Source organism: Nerophis lumbriciformis, linkage group LG06 (assembly GCF_033978685.3).
Source record: "Nerophis lumbriciformis linkage group LG06, RoL_Nlum_v2.1, whole genome shotgun sequence".
In the NCBI taxonomy this organism is placed as follows: Eukaryota; Metazoa; Chordata; class Actinopteri; order Syngnathiformes; family Syngnathidae; genus Nerophis; species Nerophis lumbriciformis.
Window position 1 is genome coordinate 48242898 of NC_084553.2, and position 19892 is coordinate 48262789.

Sequence of the window (19892 nt, forward strand, 5' to 3'; positions counted from 1 at the left end):
GGTATTAGGCATGCCTGTGAATATTCTCATCCATTCAGGTCATTGTCTTCTCAGGGCATTGACTCGATCGCAACTGAATTGTTCAGGTTGTCCTAGAACAGGGGTGCCCATTACGTCGATCGCGAGCTACCGGTCGATCGCGGAGGGTGTTTTCAGTCGATGCCAGCCAGGCATTCAAAAAATTGTCCTAAAAATTTGTGAACATCAATCGTCACTTGATTGACATCCGTAGCACCTAAGGATCTTGTGAGATGACACTGGCTGCTGTGAGCTCAGTATTAAGAAAAAAATGACTGACAGGAAGGCGAGAATTACTTTTTATTTCAACAGACTCTCGCGCCGTAGATGCCGTCTAAAGCCTAAAGACCAGCCGCACAGTTCCTGTCTTCACAATAAAAGTGCTGCTCCATCCTACCTGCGCTAACAAAATAAGAGTCTCAGAAAGCTAGCGCACACAAGCTACAAGCTACGGAGTTCGCCGTCAATGTATTTCTTGTTAAGTATACGAGTATGGAAACTGGACAAATAAGATGCCAAAAACCAACCACTTTCATGTAGTTTTGGACAGAAAGAGGGACTTTTTTTCACCTCCACAATGTAAATTTGAAAATGTGGACGTTATCAACACTAATGTGAATCATGTCTGATTCCAATCAATGCAAGTCATCAGAATTAAGGTAATACACCAACTCATATTTTTGTCTTAGTGAAAGAAAGGAATCTATATGTTATGGTTATGGTTTGACTTTATTTCGAACAGACATACAATTACAACATGATACATGTGTTAAACATGCTTGTATTTTTATTAAACACCTTTAACATGTTAACAAAAAACATATGTTTCATAAATAAATACATATAAATTATAAATACATATATATATAAATATATACACACATATATATATATATATATATATATATATATATATATATATATATATATATATATATATATACATACATACACTGTACATATAAACATTATATATGTATATATATATATATACACTGTACATATAAACATTATATATATGTATATATACATATATATATATATATACTGTATATATATATACATTAGGTCAGGAAAAAACACAGAGGCTATTTCATCCCTACAAGCCTGTTTTGCAGGTTTCTCTGCTCTTCAGGTGATCCCCTGAAGTGTACCTAACACCTAACGTGCATTACGCTCTACCCCGGTATTGCGCACTGCATAACCGATAATCAATTAATATTATGTATTAGTTAATATTGCAGAATATGTCAGAATCTATGTTAACTATTAGGAGTTGTTATTGTTGGCTTCAGCTATATCAAGTCAAATTCAAGGAAAATAAATTGGGGGGTATTTTGCCCATCATCCACAATCCTTATGTGAGAAAGGACACAAGTTTTGTTTCCCTTTACTGTGCACTCTAAATAGTAAACAATTAAAATAAAAAATGCAGCTAACGGTGTATGTAATGGGAATTCATCTGTTTCACCTAAAAGGCTGTCTAAAAAACCTCCAAAAATGTTTTATACAATTACTGTAAGTATTATGTAATGCTATAATAGCACATTCATGATACAATGTATAACTTAGTATTTTGGTCATTTTAAGCCTGACCATCACTTCTTTCTTGGGTACATTTATTTATTTATTTATACCACTAATCATGGCAGACTTTGTGAGGAAAGACATGTGTTCTTGTCAAACAGAGGGATTGTGGTTGATGGACCACATTCCAAAAAAGGTGCAGTTTTCCTTGAGAACCACTTAAAAGAATAAAACTGTGTGTAGTTGTTGCGTTTTTCTTTGTTTCTCGCATTGAACAAAGAGAGCACAGTCTACCAAGTCGAATTCCTTGTGTGTTATACATACTTGAACAATAAATCTGATTCTGATGGAGAGAAAAATGGGTGGGTGGATGTACTGTGTATATAAAATCACAAAATGCAAATAGGAAACCCAAATGTAAAAAAATCCCACTGACCAGAAATATACAGTAAGCTTCCAATTCTGACAAAGAAAGAGACAAGTTAGTGTCATATCATACCACTGCATATAGCCTTGAACAGTAAAAAAGATTTTTTAAAATAGCACCAAGGGGCCTATAATAAAGGGAAACTAAATCCCTGCCCTAAAGTAAGGAGCTCATTTTATCTTTGTGATTGTACCATTCAAGAAGGGCAGAGCACAGATCAGAAAGTGCCCACAACTAAATCCAACCGAACAATCCCTCAGAGCCAAAACCGTGAGACTGAGAGTGGGACAAATAACATTTTCTGGGCCGCAATATAAAGATGCACTTTCCTATACGAGAGCTTGGAAGAGGACATTGAAAGTCAACAGTCAAAAACAGTGACAGCCGCCTGAGTTAATAATCCTGATGGCGCCGCTACCGCCTACCTGTGTTTACTCTAGATTGCCTACATTACCTCATACGTCTATGTTGTCGTTTTCCCCCGGCTGGCTTCCTGATAAGATAAAACACACTTTACGCGCGGGAGAGGGGGAGAGCATGTTTGTGCGCCTATAACACACACTGATTAATACAATGTTGCATTGAGAAAGTTTGCCGAGGCTTTACAACAGATTTGTTTAACATTGCTGTTTTACGGTTTCTCTGCGGGCTCTGTTGATTACATTTAAATGAGTTGAAAAAAACCTTTGAAGAGAAAAAATATAAAAAGACCAGCATATTATTTAGTTGAGGCTGCTGTAAATAACCCAGGCATTATTTTTGATTACCATGATTGAAAAGTTTACAGACAGACGCTTAAGGGAGCTCGGAAAGAAATTACACTTATATATACCTGGAGAGGACTTACAATAACTGCAATTTCACATCAATGACTCTTATGTAGTGTAGTCAAAGGCAGCCACTTTCTTTCTGTCCCTTTTTTTCTTTTGATGGCAGCATCTAATTAGACCATTGGTCATTATAATGTGCATGAGCTACTACAGCAATTTGCCATAAGTGCAAACAAGATTTGCATCATCATGTTTGAGACATATACAGCAAAATGTTTTTACATACCGTATTTTCCGGACTACAGGGCGCACCGGATTATAAGGCGCACTGCCGATTAGCGGGTCTATTCAGGTTTATTTTAATTAAAAATAGATTAAAAGGTGCTTTAAAGGTGATGATTTTTTTCTAAATTTAAAACACTTTTTTGTGGTCTACATAACATGTAATGGTGGTTCTTTGGTCAAAATGTTGCATGGATCAGTGTTTTTCAACCACTAGTGTGCCGTGAGATACAGTGTGGCGTGCCGTGGGAGATTATCTGATTTCACCTACTTGGGTTAAAAAATATTTTTTGCAAACCAGTAATTATAGTCTGCAAATTATGTGTTGTTGAGTGTCGGTGCTGTCTAGAGCTCTTCCATATCAGCAGGTGGCAGCCGGTAGCCAATTGCTTTGTAGATATCGGAAAGCGGGAGGAAGCATGCAGGTAAAAAGGTGTCTAATGCTTAAACCAAAAATAAACAAAAGGTGAGTGCCCCTAAGAAAAGGCATTGAAGTTTAGGGAAAGCTATGCATAACGAAACTAAAACCGAACTGGCTGCAAAGTAAACAAAAACGGAATGCTGGATGACAGCAAAGACTTACTGTGGAGCAAAGACAGCATCCACAAAGTACATCCGAACATGACATGACAATCAACAATGTCCCTATAAAGAGGGATAAAAACAACTGAAATCTTGATTGCTAAAACAAAGTAGATGCAGGAAATATTGCTCAAAGAAAGACATGAAACTGCTATAGGAAAATACCAAAAAAAGAGAAAAAGCCACTAATATAGAAGCGCAAGACAAGAACTGAAACACTACACAGGAAAACAACAAACTCAAAATACGTCAGGGCGTGATGTGACAGGTCATGACAGTACACCTACTTTGAGACAAGAGCTATAGTGATATCATGATTGGTTATGGTTTAAAGTCATATCCAACAATTACGACAACTTTTTACTGACAACTGAGTTTCGTTTTTTTAAGGATTTCTGGTGGTGGTGTGCCTCCAGATTTTTTCAACGCAAAAAATGTGCCTTGGCTCAAAAAAGGTTGGAAAACACTGGCATAGATTATGTTTTATAGACCATCTTCAAGTTGCTTTCTAACAGTTGTTTCAGGATGTGCCGTTCTGTGGGCGGTCTTATTTACGTGGCTCACCTTTGACAGCATGTTTTCCCCATCATCTTTGTTGTAGCGGTGTAGCGTGCAAGGACGGGAGTGGAAGAAGTGTCAAAAGATGGAGCTAACTGTTTTAATGACATTCAGACTTCACCTAAATCAATAACAGAGCAGCATCTCTTCATCCGTGGCTCACTACTGCAACAACAACGTCAGAAATGTGTCCCGTGAAAAACCCTCCGAGCGAAACTCTCTAGTAACTAAAGTCCCATGGGTGAATTATGTAAACCCACTACACCGGTAGTTTTTAGCGCTTCCATAGCGAGTCCACTGACAGATATAAGTTATAACTTTACACTACTTTATCTTAGAAATGGCAACAGCGGAGGATGAATGCCCCATAACAAGAAGATACAGAAATAGAAGAAGCTTACGGCGTCGGTACGAACTACAATTATCAGGACTTATGCGGATCCCAAATACACATCAGCAGGTACCAGAAGGTAAGAAACAATGGTTTTGCATAATATTGCAAAACAAATTGCCAGATAATATGTCTGCTAATGGGTGCTTTTTTGCGGTCCTTATACACAGACCCTGCTAATACTTGTATGTTGAAGAGTACATCTGACTACGGTAGCCGTAATGCTCCGACAGTCCGTCAAGCGGTGCGGCTTCATAGCTTACCAAAGTTGTACTAAAACATTTTGACATATTTTTGAGCGCCGTGTGTAATGTTCTATAATCTCAATGGAACATTTAAAGTTTTGGTGTTGTTTACTGGCGTCATCTTGCAGTCCACACGTATCTCTTATGTGTGACTGCCATCTACTGGTCACACATATCATTACACTATGTACCAAATAAAAAGCTTTGAGGTCGGTAAGCACAACCAGAATTATTCAATACATTAGGCACACCAGGTTATAAGGCGCACTGTCGATTTTAGAGAAAATTAAAGGATTTGAAGTGCACCTTATAGTCCAAAAAGACGTAGCATGGCAAGTAGCTATTGGAATTCCAGAATGACATATACTAAAGTTTTAGTACATGGCATTAAGTTTTACTATGTCACATAACCGTCTGATTAATGGCAAGTTAATCACACATCTTACATCTGTTTGAAATGTGTTATTATCTGGACGAAGCTGCCTGATGTCCACCATCTTCACTGTAAACCAGAAGTATCAAACTTGTTTTTATTAAGGGCCACATCGCAATAATGGCTGCCCTCTGAGGGTCACATTGAATGACTTGGCAGGCCACTTTAAATGATGTGGCGTACCACTTTATATGATGTAGCAGACAACATCGAATGACTTGGTAAACCACACCAAATGATGTGGAAGGCGACATTAAATAACATGACAGGCCACATTAAATGGAGTGGAAGACCATGTTAAATTATATGGCGGACCACATTGAAATAATGTGGGAGAGTACATTGAATGACGCGGTAGACCACATTGAATGATGTGGAAAACCACAATTAATGACATGCGGACCACGTTGAATGACGTGGCCGGATAATTTAAATGACTTGAAGGGCCAATTTTAATGATGTGGCAGACCACATTAAATGACGTGGTAGACCACATTGAATGACGTGGCCGGCCACTTTAAATGACGTGAAAGACGACATAGTAAAAGACCGCAATAAAGGACATGAAAGTCTGCATTAAATTACGTGGAAGACCACATTGAACAACATGAAAACCACATTGGATGACGTTGGGAACGACATTGCGGACAACATTGAATGATGTGGCCGGCTACTTTAAATTACTTTAAATGATGTGGCGCACCACATTGAATTACCGTACGTGGAAGACCACATTGAATGATGTGGAGAACCATATTGAATGACATGGCAGGCCACTTTAAATTACGTGGCGGGGCCCAGTAAATGATGTGTTTGAGCCAGATCTGACCTCTGGAACCTAAGTTTGACAATTGTGCTGTGGATACATACATATACACTCGGATCTTAACGGGACACAGGTATTAGTAATCAGATTTTTCGGCACAGTACAGTGGTGCACAGAGTTCCCACACTGTACATGTTAATGGATAATTGGGGATCATATCAGAGGTGGGAACATGGTTATGGCAAGTTTAAATAAAGTTTCAAGTCTTTAATCCCAAGTAAAGTCTGAAGACAAGACAGGTCAAGTCAAGTCTTAAGTCAGTACAAGACAGGTATTTTTAAGTCCTTCCAAGTCAGACAGTGTTGGGTCATCACTGGAGCTAGAATACTATGCCACTTATCTTAACCTTGATCTGAATGACTGTTTAAACATTTATTTCGAATGCATGTAAATTATATGTTGTTCTCAATTATAATTATTCTAGAGTGATATAGGTTTAAGTGACAATACTTGTTGTTTTTGTTTTAATCTGATATTTAAAGAAATAGCATGGAGGTGAGACTCATTACAGACAAGACTGTCCTCACTGACGATTTAACATAAATAATAGGGCGCAAAACACGTAAGTATAGTATTCACAAGGACTATTCCTATACAGGGGAACAAAGAACAGCATATATGTTAACAATAAACACATAACTAAAATGTATGTGCAATCGAGCATGTACATAACAATTATTCACAACAGGAAGTACTCCTGCGACGCTATGGCCAAGTACTGGCATGATCCTTTAAGATAGGAATAAGGTTTCATCAGTAAAAATATTATTTTTTTAATTCAATGTTTTTTGCATTGATAACACACCTTTTGAAAATCAGTTGAAAACTGAGCAAGTTATGATTTGTCTATGGATGTTCTCATTCATCCAAGTCGTTGTATTCTCAGGGCTTTCAATCGATTGTTTGTCTTAGAAGACGTTTCCCCTCTCATCCAAGTAGGCTTCATCAGTTCATGCACATAGACTTATATTGGTCGGATCTAGTCTTACGTGGATTGGTCAGATCTAGTCTAGCCGCTGGTGCCAAAACCCCAACTATTTATACTCCAACACAAGGGGTATGTGCCTGTGGAAGGATGGCTTCGCCCAATTGTAGTGAAAAAAACAACTGTTGAGATGCAAAAAAAAACTTAAATCTGAGGTACATACTGAGCCATGATTAAGTGGTACCATTACACCCCTAATTAACACATATATATGCATCTGGCTGTGTTGCTGATAGCACTGTGTGGGTCACTGAAACACAAAGCCCCGCCTATGGTCTGTTCTTTTCACACGGGAGAGTTTGGCGCTATGGTTAGTTAGTTCTCAATGAGAGGTGAGTGGGGCAGGTAGAATGGTACGTTCAATCTTAAAAAAAAGGGGGGGGAATGTAATTCCGTGAAACTGTCATTGTTGTGATGGTCTTGCGCTGAAGATGGCTGCCTACAGCAAGCGCTGAACGCACATTCAACTCAGCTGTCATGCTCTCAATAGGCTTCGGGTTAAATTCTAACTGTGCCCTCCATTATTCTCCTTCTACACAAAGAAGCAAGACAATAAAGACTGTATAGAGCCAGAAGTGCAGGCGGCTATTACGTTGACTGTGCATTCAGAGTGTTAAGATGTTTTTTTGTGAGCATGACATTCATGCGTGTGTGTTCAGTTCAGTTCAGTTTATTTACTTACCGGGTATATAGCACATTTAAAAACAACCCCAGTTGGCCAAAGTGCTGTGCAGACAAAAGAAACAATTTGAAACAAAAAAGGGCATATAGTGTCACATTTGCATTGTAACACAGAAGGATGGATAAAATACCGTATTTTCCGAACTGTAAGGCGCACTTAAAAATATTATCGACAGTGCGCCTAATGTACGGAATAATTCTGGTTTTGCTCACTGACCTCTGAGCAATTTTATTTGGTACAGTGTTCCATTGAAAATATAGAACATTAAACACGGCACTCAAAAATCTATCAAAATGTTTAAGTACGACTTTGGTAAGCTACGAAGCCGCTCCGCTTGGTGGATTGTTGCCGCATTAAACATACGAGTATTATTATGGTGTGTGTAAGGTAAGACATATTATCTGACGTTTTGTTTTGCAATATTATGCCATAGCAACTTTTCTTACCTTCTGGTACCTGCTGATCTGTATTTGGGATCTGCATGAATCCTGAAAAATTGTGCAAGTCCGCCTTTGTAGTCCGTACCGAGTAAGGTAAGAAAAGTTGCTATGGCATAATATTGCAAAACAAAACGTCAGATAATATGTCTTACCTTACACACACCATAATAATACTCGTATGTTTAATGCGGCAACAATCCACCAAGCGGAGCGGATTCGTAGCTTACCAAAGTCGTACTTAAACATTTTGATAGATTTTTGAGCGCCATGTTTAATGTTCTATATTTTCAATGGAACACTGTACCAAATAAAATTGCTCAGAGGTCAGTGAGCAAAACCAGAATTATTCCGTACATTAGGCGCACTGTCGATAATATTTTAAGTGCGCCTTACAGTTCGGAAAATACGGTATTTTATCCATCCTTCTGTGTTACAATGCAAATGTGACACTATATGCCCTTTTTTGTTTCAAATTGTTTCTTTTGTCTGCACAGCACTTTGGCCAACTGGGGTTGTTTTTAAATGTGCTATATACCCGGTAATGTCGCTATAAATGATAAATGGGTTGTACTTGTATAGCGCTTTTCTACCTTCAAGGTACTCAAAGCGCTTTGACACTACTTCCACATTTACCCATTCACACACACATTCACACACTGATGGAGGGAGCTGCCATGCAAGGCGCTAACCAGCACCCATCAGGAGCAAGGGTGAAGTGTCTTGCTCAGGACACAACGGACATGACGAGGTTGGTACTAGGTGGGGATTGAACCAGGGACCCTCGGGTCGCGCACGGCCATTCTTCCACTGCGCCACGCCGTCCCAGCAATAGCTTGCTGTTCTTTCCGCCATGTTTGTTTGTGTTGGCTTCACTATGTGACGTCACAGGAAAATGGACGGGTGGTTAAAATCAGACACTTTGAAGCTTTTTTTAGGGATATTGCGTGATGGGTAAAATTTTGAAAAAAACTTTGAAAAATATAATAAGCCACTGGGAACTGATTTTTAATGGTTTTAACAATTCTGAAATTGTGATAATGTTCCCCTTTAACACAAAAATGATGACTAAAGTGGTGAAGCTATATTTTCATTTAAACAACTTTTTTTTTTGACAGTTCAGTTGATAAACATATTCACTATTAATTTTCTTGACTTCACCACCACGAGAAAAAAAAGTATGTTTTTTATGAGTCCCTGTTTGTACAAACCCTGTTTCCATATGAGTTGGGAAATTGTGTTAGATGTAAATATAAACGGAATACAATGATTTGCAAATCATGTTCAACCCATATTCAGTTGAATATGCTACAAAGACAACATATTTGATGTTCAAACTGATAAACATTTTTTTTTTTGCAAATAATCATTAACTTTAGAATTTGATGCCAGCAACACGTGAGAAAGAAGTTGGGAAAGGTGGCAATAAATACTGATAAAGTTGAGGAATGCTCATCAAACACTTATTTGGAACATCTCACAGGTGAACAGGCAAATTGGGAACAGGTGGGTGCCATGATTGGGTATAAAAGTAGATTCCATGAAATGCTCAGTCATTCACAAACAAGGATGGGGCGAGGGTCACCACTTTGTCAACAAATGCGTGAGCAAATTGTTGAACAGTTTAAGAAAAAACTTTCTCAACCAGCTATTGCAAGGCATTTAGGGATTTCACCATCTACGGTCCGTAATATCATCAAAGGGTTCAGAGAATCTGGAGAAATCACTGCACGTAAGCAGCTAAGCCCGTGACCTTCGATCCCTCAGGCTGTACTGCATCAACAAGCGACATCATTGTGTAAAGGATATCACCACATGGGCTCAGGAACACTTCAGAAACCCACTGTCAGTAACTACAGTTGGTCGCTACATCTGTAAGTGCAAGTTAAAACTCTACTATGCAAGGCGAAAACCATTTATTAACAACACCCAGAAACGCCGTTAGCTTCGCTGGGCCTGAGCTCATCTAAGATGGACTGATACAAAGTGGAAAAGTGTTCTGTGGTCTGACGAGTCCACATTTCAAATTGTTTTTGGAAACTGTGGACGTCGTGTCCTCCGGACCAAAGAGGAAAAGAACCATCCGGATTGTTATTGGCGCAAAGTTGAAAAGCCAGCAGTATCTGTGATGGTATGGGGGTGTATTAGTGCCCAAGGCATGGGTAACTTACACATCTGTGAAAGCACCATTAATGCTGAAAGGTACTGTACATACAGGTTTTGGAGCAAAATATGTTGCCATCCAAGCAACGTTACCATGGACGCCCCTGCTTATTTCAGCAAGACAATGCCAAGCCACATGTTACATCAACGTGGCTTCATAGTAAAAGAGTGCGGGTACTAGACTGGCCTGCCTGTAGTCCAGACCTGTCTCCCATTGAAAATATGTGGCGCATTATGAAGCCTAAAATACCACAACGAAGACCCCCGGGCTGTTGAACAACTTAAACTGTACATCAAGCAAGAATGGGAAAGAATTCCACCTGAGAAGCTTAAAAAATGTGTCTCCTCAGTTCCCAAACGTTTACTGACTGTTGTTAAAAGGAAAGGCCATGTAACACAGTGGTGAACATGCCTTTCCCAACTACTTTGGCACGTGTTGCAGCCATGAAATTCTAAGTTAATTATTATTTGCGGAAAAAAAAAAAAAGTTTATGAGTTTGAACTTCAAAAATCTTGTCTTTGTAGTGCATTCAATTGAATATGGGTTGAAAATTATTTGCAAATCATTGTATTCCGTTTATATTTACATCTAACACAATTTCCCAACTCATATTGAAACGGGGTTTGTAGTTTATCATGTTAGTATTTATTTTTCTAACTAGCCTGATGTGTTAAATAATCGTTGTGATTGACAAATGGATTCATATAATTTGACAAGGTTGTTAAATGTAAGAAGGTTAAATATAATGATTGAATACAATTAAAATCAAGAGTAAGATTACTTATTAAGTGTTATTATTTGAGTGGGTCAAAAAGGTTAAGAACTCCTGCTGTAATGCAAAACTAAATTTGGGAACACTGAAAAACACCAGAGTATCAGAAGCAATATTTGCTCTTGTAGCACTGCCATGAAATCCTCCATCCAAAAAGTTGCTTTCGGCAGGAAAATCTTCCTCCAAATCCTTTGGTGATTTCCCCTCGCTCGTCAGCGAGTCAATTTCCTGTCAGTGTCAGGGCCAGCTCAGCTAACACTTTGGACTCTATCGTGTTTTCTGTCATCCACTTTTCGCCCTCTCCCCCTCTCGCGGCTTTCTGCTCCACACCGTGAGACTCTAGTAATGCCGGGGAAAATTACCAGCTCGGCTTCATTGAAAGTGTGGGAATATGGAGGTGTTTCTGGGGAGGTTGGAGCTCAAGCGACAGGCCCTGAAATCAAGCCGTCAACACAACACACTGCTGCAATCAGACCACCCCAGAAGATTGGATACATGCCTTGGCTCAGTTGTAAATGATCGAATATGAGCTCTTTTGTATGGAGAATAAAGTGTTGAGACTGGGTTGATGGTGGATGATGAAAGGAGAAGACAATCATCCCAGCAGGACTGCAGTTCATGTGAGGACTTGAAGCTGCTTTTTTCTTGCATTCTCCCATTCATTAATTCCTGTTAATCCTTTGGGTCTGGCAACTGAGCTTTGGTGAGAAATCTATAATATCCCAGTACCCCAGAGGTAGAAGGAGGGTTTCCGAAGATGACGCTCGATATGTGAGCTTATTCTGGTTTTCTCACGGTTAACCATGCAGACAGCCTTAATCTTCCCAGAGAGACTCCTTACAGGGAAATTTTAACATGTTTGCTCTCCTTTACATGCTTTTCTTCGAAAGTCTCTCTTGTTGTTGTCATAGTCCAGCCAGGTCCGCCTTAATGCACAGGCTTACCTGGGCTGAAGCCAAGTGGCCCCCACCCTATCAGGTGACCCCGATTTTGACGGCGGAATGCAATGATTGGTGATAATAGCTGTCAATGACAGACAGCTCAGCGATTGTTTTCGTTCTCTCTCTGTCACGTCCAGGTTGCGGGCGTGAGGGGCCAGCGTGCTGACTAATGAGCTAAAAGAACGGGCAATCTCCCAGATGGTCGCGAAAGAGATGTATTGATGAACAAAACAATTTTTAAAATGGATAATATTTTCTGTTGAGTAAAATCATGATTGTTTAGTTTGGGGGCGGGGGTTGTTAGGTTTGCAGACGACATTGGATGACGTGGCTGGCCACTTTAAATTACTTGCATTACTTACATTAACCTGCTCAGTGGCCAAGTGGTTAGAGTGTCCGCCCTGAGATCGGTAGGTCGTGAGTTCAAACCCCGGCCGAGTCATACCAAAGACTATAAAAATGGGACCCAATACCTCCCTGCTTGGCACTCAGCATCAAGGGTTGGAATTGGGGGTTAAATCATCAAAATGATTCCTGGGCGTGGCCACCGATACTGCTCACTGCTCCCCTCACCTCCCAGGGGGTGAGGGCCATGGGTCAAATGCAGAGAATGTGTGTGTGTGACAATCATTGGTACTTTAACTTTAACTTGTCACGACGTGGACTCAAACCCGTGTTTCTCTGCCTGCTCACTTGGACACGCCACTGCTCGCGCTGGGCGCAGCACGCCCACGCAGCGACAAGGCTGCAGGCAATCACGCATCAGCGCACCTGGACCTGGCGAGAGAGAGCGGCATAAGAACCCAGCGAAGCCATGAGACCTTCGCCAGAACGTCGCCAATCTCCCCTGAGTAAGCATCACGTCTGGCACCCCTCCCTTGTTCCTTGCGCGCCCTATTTGTGCTCTTCCTCGTTCCCGTCTTGATATCCTTTGTGTCTTCCACAGTGTCTTCAGTGATCGTGTCTTGCCTCACGACCCCCTTTCGGATCTTTGCTTGCCTTCCCCTGCTTGGACCCGGACATCGTTGCCTCTCTCCAGCCCCTAACTGCTTGCCTCCCTGCTGACTGCCTCTTCGCCTTCCCCTTTGGATTCGACAGAAGATACATTCAACACGCACCGACAACACCCTCTGGTAAATCCCACATTGTTAATCCTACACATAATTTGCATTCACTCACTAGTGGTAGCATACACACCCCACACATTCATCAAAGGTTTGAATAAACCTTTTTAAACTGCAGTTCTGCCTTGGTGTCGCCTCCTTTCCTTCGCCTAGTACACAACATTGAATGATGTGGCAGACCACATTGACCACAATTTTCAGATGTTCTTAAAATAGCATTGTCCACTATGGAATACGCGTGTGGATTAGTGTGTTTGTAAATGTACACAACAAGCACTGTGTCAACTGGAGCTGGTCGCACCTCACTCGCCCACTCCGACAGACGAGTTCTGCTGGGTCAAAATTAATTACTGTAGCTGTTAAGCACACAGCAGCTGTTGTAAACAAATACATTTTCATTTAAAATGAGCCACCCATCCCCTCCCTGCACAAAATACTATAAATTTTCCCCGTATGTTTACGAGCAACTTGAGCTATCGTCAAGCTGTGCTGGCATGTCCACTAAGAAATTTACCCTTCTTGCTCTTTTTCTATTTTTTTTTTAACTGCACCCATTTGCTGAAAATTACCACTGTTTGAATTAAGGGTCTTCCCTTGTGCTTTTCTGGGTTTGGTTGTTTTACTGTCCAGTGCTAAATCCTACATGTTTTACTGTGATTTTGCTGCTCTTTTCTCTTTATTATTCCGCCTCTTTTTGAGGCATTAGACTGATTCTGTAGTTCTAGGGAATAATTTGAGGAAATAAAAAGACGAGGCTGCTTCTAATCAAAACTCATGAAGCTGCTCCAATACTGATCTAACTGGATTTAATTTTGCCCAAACTATAACGGTCAATGATCTGCAGGAAATTAAAAATGGTATTAAAAGTTTAGGCCGATAACAAAGGCACAAAAAACACATATAATTAAAGCAACAACAAAAATGGCGGCTGAGATTGACTGCAAATACAGGATGGTCAATCATATTTTATGAATAGGTTGCTGTGTAATAAGCGTCCATCTATCGTCAATGTACTTAAAGTGCTTAAAATATTTTAATTCAGTGTTGATGGGGAATGGTGAACAGTACTCTGCAAAAGTCTGAACTTTGTCTATTTAATCAACTTTTTCATAAAAGTCATTGTAACGAAGTAGACCTGAATATAAGTCGACCACTTACCCTCAAAATGTTTTTGTTCAAAACAAAATCAAAGTAAAAAATCTTCAAATTTGAAAATAAACATGTTTTCTTAGTTGCTTGACATTAAGTTTGATGACTCTGCGACTCTGTGACTCTGTGTGACGAGATTGCGGGATTAAAACATGACAATATTTCTCGGTTATAGAAAAGCTGCCTCACTGTACACAACGGAACATTTGAATTTTAATTTTACAATAATAGTTCAATAAATAGTTCAACGCTTTTTCAGCAGGTGAGCTACTTACTTACTAACTCTGTAGCTCGCGAGCTTGTGTGCCAGCTTGTGTGCGCTAGATTTATGAGACCCTTATTTTGTTGACTGAGGCAGGATGGAGCAGCATTTGTATTGTGAAGACAGGAAGTGTGCAGTCATCTTAACATTTTGACGGCAAGTGTTTGGGAGAGAGAGTCTGTGTTGAAATATACCAGACATATTTTCCTTCATACTGAGCTCAAAGCAGCCTGCAGTCATCTCATAAGACCTCGGTGTATGTCAATCAAGTGACTGATAAATAATTTTAGGTACATTTTTTTTAATGCCCGGCGATCGACCGACACCTCCTACGAGATCGAACGGTAGCTCGCGATGGGCACTCCTGGTCAAAAGCATATTGGGAGCAATTGGAACCGCACATTTAAGTGCTTTGGGCACACAAAAAACCGAGAGCTAGCAAAAAGTTATTACTAATATCTCTAAATGTGTATAACTATGAAGTGCTATTGGTAACTAGAGTGTACCCCACCCAGAAGTCAGCTGGGATATGCACCAGTGCAACCTACTAATAAAAGTCTCAATCATCTTAATACGTTTGTAGATTGAAAATGGACGGATGGAAGGATGGATGAATACAATAACTACTCATCACGGCATTCAGTTGATCGCAACTGGACTGTTTGTCTTGGAAGACGTTTCACCTCTCATCCAAGTAGGCTTCATTAATTCATGTTCATATAATTTGATTGGTCAGATCTAGTTTTACATTTCCTACTTGGATGAGAGGCAAAACATCTTCTCAGACAAACCAACCAGTCAAGTGGCAATCAATTGAATGCCCTGAGAATACAATGACCTGGATGAATGACAACATCCATAGACATGCTCATCTGTTGTTTGCCAACTTGCTAACAACCTTTGACTTGCTGATAACCTTTTTTCCCAACGGGTCTCTGTGTTGCTGCTACAGCTTTTCAGGTCACCAGTGCGTGTGAGTGACAGGAGGAAAACCTCTGACTCGCTTGGTGGAGAAGTTCTTTGGTGTTACCTGCTAGTTTGCATGTGTACATTTTAAGAGCTCGATTAGGAGAAAACTTTTTTTTAGGTAATAACTATGTTTATATGTGGGCCAATGGTAGAGCAGAAATAGCCTGATTTACAAAACAACATATTTTTCTCCAAAACTTGGTAGGCTGCTGGGCCACAACATTAGGTACACCTGCAGACTGCAGCACGGATTTCATATTGCATTCATTCACAACTCCTCCAACACGAACATTATTGTTTTTGCACTTTTGGCTTCTTATTAAATAACTTTTTTAAAGAGATTCAATCTTGCACGTGAAAACTTTAAGTGTGGGCTTTAGTTGATATAACACTCCCGTCAGGGGGTGCATTCTACGCCGGGGGTGCATTATCCGGCACAACACCTGAAACTTGGAGCTTAAGCTGAAGAACAGAACGGCCGACTTTGACTGTTTTTCGCTGGCTTTGGATGAGAGCTGTGATGTACGTAACACCGCCCAGCTGCTCATCTTCTTACGTGGGATTACTGCTGACTTTTAAATCATGGAAGAGCTGGCAGCCATGCAGTCAATTAAAAGGGACAACCACAGGTAATGACTTGTTCACATAGGTAAATGCGTGTTTGGACATGTTAGGACTGAAATGGGACAAGCTGGCAGGTGTGACAACAGATGGTTGTCCAAATCTGAAGGGGAAAAATGTTGGACTTTTAAAGAGGATGCAGGATAAACTTTAAATAAACCCTGTGCAGAAATTGACATTTTTGCATTGTATTGTACATCAGGAAGTGTAGTGCAAGACAGTGTTAAAAATAAAACCATCAAAAGCAATCTGCTTTTGTATAAATTTAAGTTAAGTTAAATTAAAGTATTTTTATTATTATTCATTATTATTATTATTATTAATTATCTTACAGTATATCAAAAATAATATTGAGCAACATTTACTTGAAATATTGTCGATGTGGCCCTCCAGCAGTGCTCGGGTTGCTCATGCGGCCCCCGGTAAAAATGAATTGCCCACCCCTGTATTAATGGAATCAATTGAACCATTTATGAAACAGGAACTATGCTTCTACACTAACAAATATGCAAATCCATGTTTCCCATGTGTTCAAAATCACTTCTTTAATTATCATATTGATTGAACAAATCAGGAACAATTAGTGGACATTTGTAAACATCCCACAACAGGACTAAGGGGAAAGCAAAGTCTGCGGTAAAGAAATTACGCTATTAGCAGAATAAACAATTGAAATAAAATTGAGTGTGTTACAGGCTTGATGTATATTGTCAGGTGTTTGTAATTATTTTCAAGCGAGCATCAAAACGGCCTGATAAAAGGTGTCAAAAGGGCAATGAGAGCCACTGATTGTTTTACGACCATGTTTTAGCCTCTATGGCCCTATGATTTCCACAACACGATTCCACCTGTCCTGTTTTGAAGGAGGCCATCTAAACTGTGTTGAATGCCACCCTCCTTTAGCCCGCTCTTGCCACTCGGCCATCCTGTTTCCAGACTGTGCAGTCATTTCCCAGCCCAGTGGAGCAGCACGTAGTGACCCCTGCCTCGACCCCCACCTCAGCTTGCCTGAGTTTTAGCGCCGGCTCAAGCCCAAAGAGAAGGTCCGGTCCACCTCTGTTATTATTTATGAGCTATTTCACATGGTTGTGCTTCCATTAGAGACCCAGCCTTGGCCTACCCTACACAGTGCTCCCCTTTGCACTTAACAAAAAGGGCAACGGCAGGGCTAGGGGGACCAGAAGGTGCAGAAGGATGGCTGTGGTCGGGTCCAGCATATTAGCAAGGCTACATATTTCATTTTTTATATGCTTGCCTCCTGGTTATCGAACACAACCATCTTGCGTGATCTCTTGGATGCCCTTTAAACGATGCTCGAGAAACTGGACAGCAAGTAAAAACTCCCTAGCCTTGTATCGCCATGGCAACACCACTGAGGTAGCTTAAGCCTCTCTCTTCAAACATTTGCGATTTTTTTATTTGCCAAATCAAGATTACCTCATCTAAAATGAAGGATAGTTATCAAACCGCTGTGTTAATTTGGCAGCAAATAGATTCTCTTATCAGCAAACAGTGTAGAGCTGCAAACAAGCTGAAAAATAATTGATTTGATTAACTGACTTCAACAAAAAATGTAATTTAATAGGAAATTATGGGCATGGAAGGCTAAAACATGATTAACTGAAGCGGGTAGGATCCAGAATGGTAATAATGTTGTTCAATTAAGGCCACATTTCCACCAAAGTTGGATTTACACTTCATAAATCAAAGACATAATTCAGATCTAAATATTGGACATTACAGAAGAGTGTATAGCCAAAGACCATTAATTAAGCATAATTATTGCAGTCGCCTGACATTACCTGCACTTAAAGGGGAACTGCACTTTTTATTTTATTTTGCCTATCGTTCACAATCATTATGAGAGACAAAAGAAGACAAAAGGTTTTTTTTGTGTTTTTTTAATTGTAACATATACAAATTGACTCGTTCTTGATGGCTAGCAATGCAGCTAATGGGAGCAATCAATTCTACGTCAAAATCACTTTAAAAATGCATTCAAAAACCGTCAACAATACTTCAATTATGTTCCGTAACCTGTATGATAACCAAGCTGTAGCAACATTGTTATTGTAGAGCGAACACTGAGGAACTCTTTTTCTAACTTAGTAACACATCGGCATGCCGTAAAATTTGTGTCAGTAACCGCAAAAACTATCTACGGAAAGAGATAAGCTAGCTTGTACGTCAGACCGAATAATGTTTTGGTTTGTAATGTACAACACAATGCGTTTGGACACCAATCTTTATTGACTGAAAAACATGAATAATCATATTACAGTATCTGTAAAGTATTAGCCCACATTTCATTTTTTGTTTGTATACAGCCAGGGTATGTATTGTAGTTGTATTGCTGCGTGTATCATGATCGATATTTAATTGTGACTCACTCAATGGACAGTTGTGCATTTGGTCCAGCTGGCCGGGTACATGTTTTCGGTTTATTTGGGTAAGCACTCCATTTACCGTATTTTTCGGATTATAAGTCGCAGCTTTTTTCATAGTTTGGCCGATTTATACTCTGGAGCGATTTATGTGTGAAATTATTAACACATTACCGTAAAATATCAAATAATATTATTTATCTCATTCACGTAAGAGACTAGGCGTATATCAGCAACCGTCACACACATACGTCAATCAATAAAAATTTGGCGGGGGCGGGCCATGGCAGAAGTGCATTGTGAAGTGAATATGTTTTTTTCTTTCTTTATTATGCATTTTCGGCCGGTGCGATTTATACTCCGGAGCGACTTATAATCCGAAAAATACGGTATGTGAAAACAGCTTAACTCCAAGTTCCAAATTTACAGTGCCAAAGTTACGTCAACCTCACTGTCTCGGCTTCTGTCTGCTCCAACGTTTCACCCTCTGTTCGCGCTGGCTTCTAGAAGCAGCAGTTCATCCTCCGTATATTCTGTGAATCCTCATTTGTCCAAAAATAGTTGTCTTTGTTGTCTATTATGAAATCTGCCACAATTAGAAAACACACTCGCGTTTGTTTCCAGGAAATACGAACACATTTGTTGCCAAAAGTCGGAACTGCGCTGCTATGGAAACAGAAATCAATGCCCGTAGCAAATCAATTAAAATGACTAAAATACGGTAAATATTGAACATATTACATATTGTTATGAACGTATCTGTTACTACATTATATATATATATATATATATATATATATATATATATACAGTGTGTTTATAAAAAGTTGATGGTTTTGATTGATTGATTGAAACTTGTATTAATAGATTGCCCAGTACAGTACATATTCCGTACAATTGACCACTAAATGGTAACACCCGAATAAGTTTTTCAACGTGTTTAAGTCGGGGTCCACGTAAATCAATTTATAGTAGGGTTTTGAAGTTGTTTTAGGCGGCTTTGAAGGTTGTGACTGTGACTACCATTAGCTGCATCTTCAAAGTGTTTTTTTCAATGATCTTTAAAAACCTAAATAAAATAAAGACATGTGTTCTTGTCTCTCAAAATGATTGTGAACAATAGGCAACATTTTTAAAATAAGTGCAGTTCCCCTTAAAACTGGGGACAGACTTTAATAATAATGATGAATGTGACACCGATCTGTATTCTGCCACTGCAGCATATCGTAAAATGAAAACCAGGCCAATGTATGAATAAAATGTTTCTACGACTCACTTCTGAGACAACATGAGACAGTTGATGGGTCCAAAACTTTTAACTGTCTGCAACACTTGGCTTTGAG

At 39.7% G+C, this 19892-nt stretch overlaps 1 protein-coding gene across 2 annotated transcripts in view; it reads right to left on the reverse strand.

The window, feature by feature from the left end:
• Positions 1 to 19892, reverse strand: part of cd276 (CD276 molecule) — a 233282-nt gene that overhangs the window by 156170 nt on the left and 57220 nt on the right. The window lies entirely within an intron of this gene.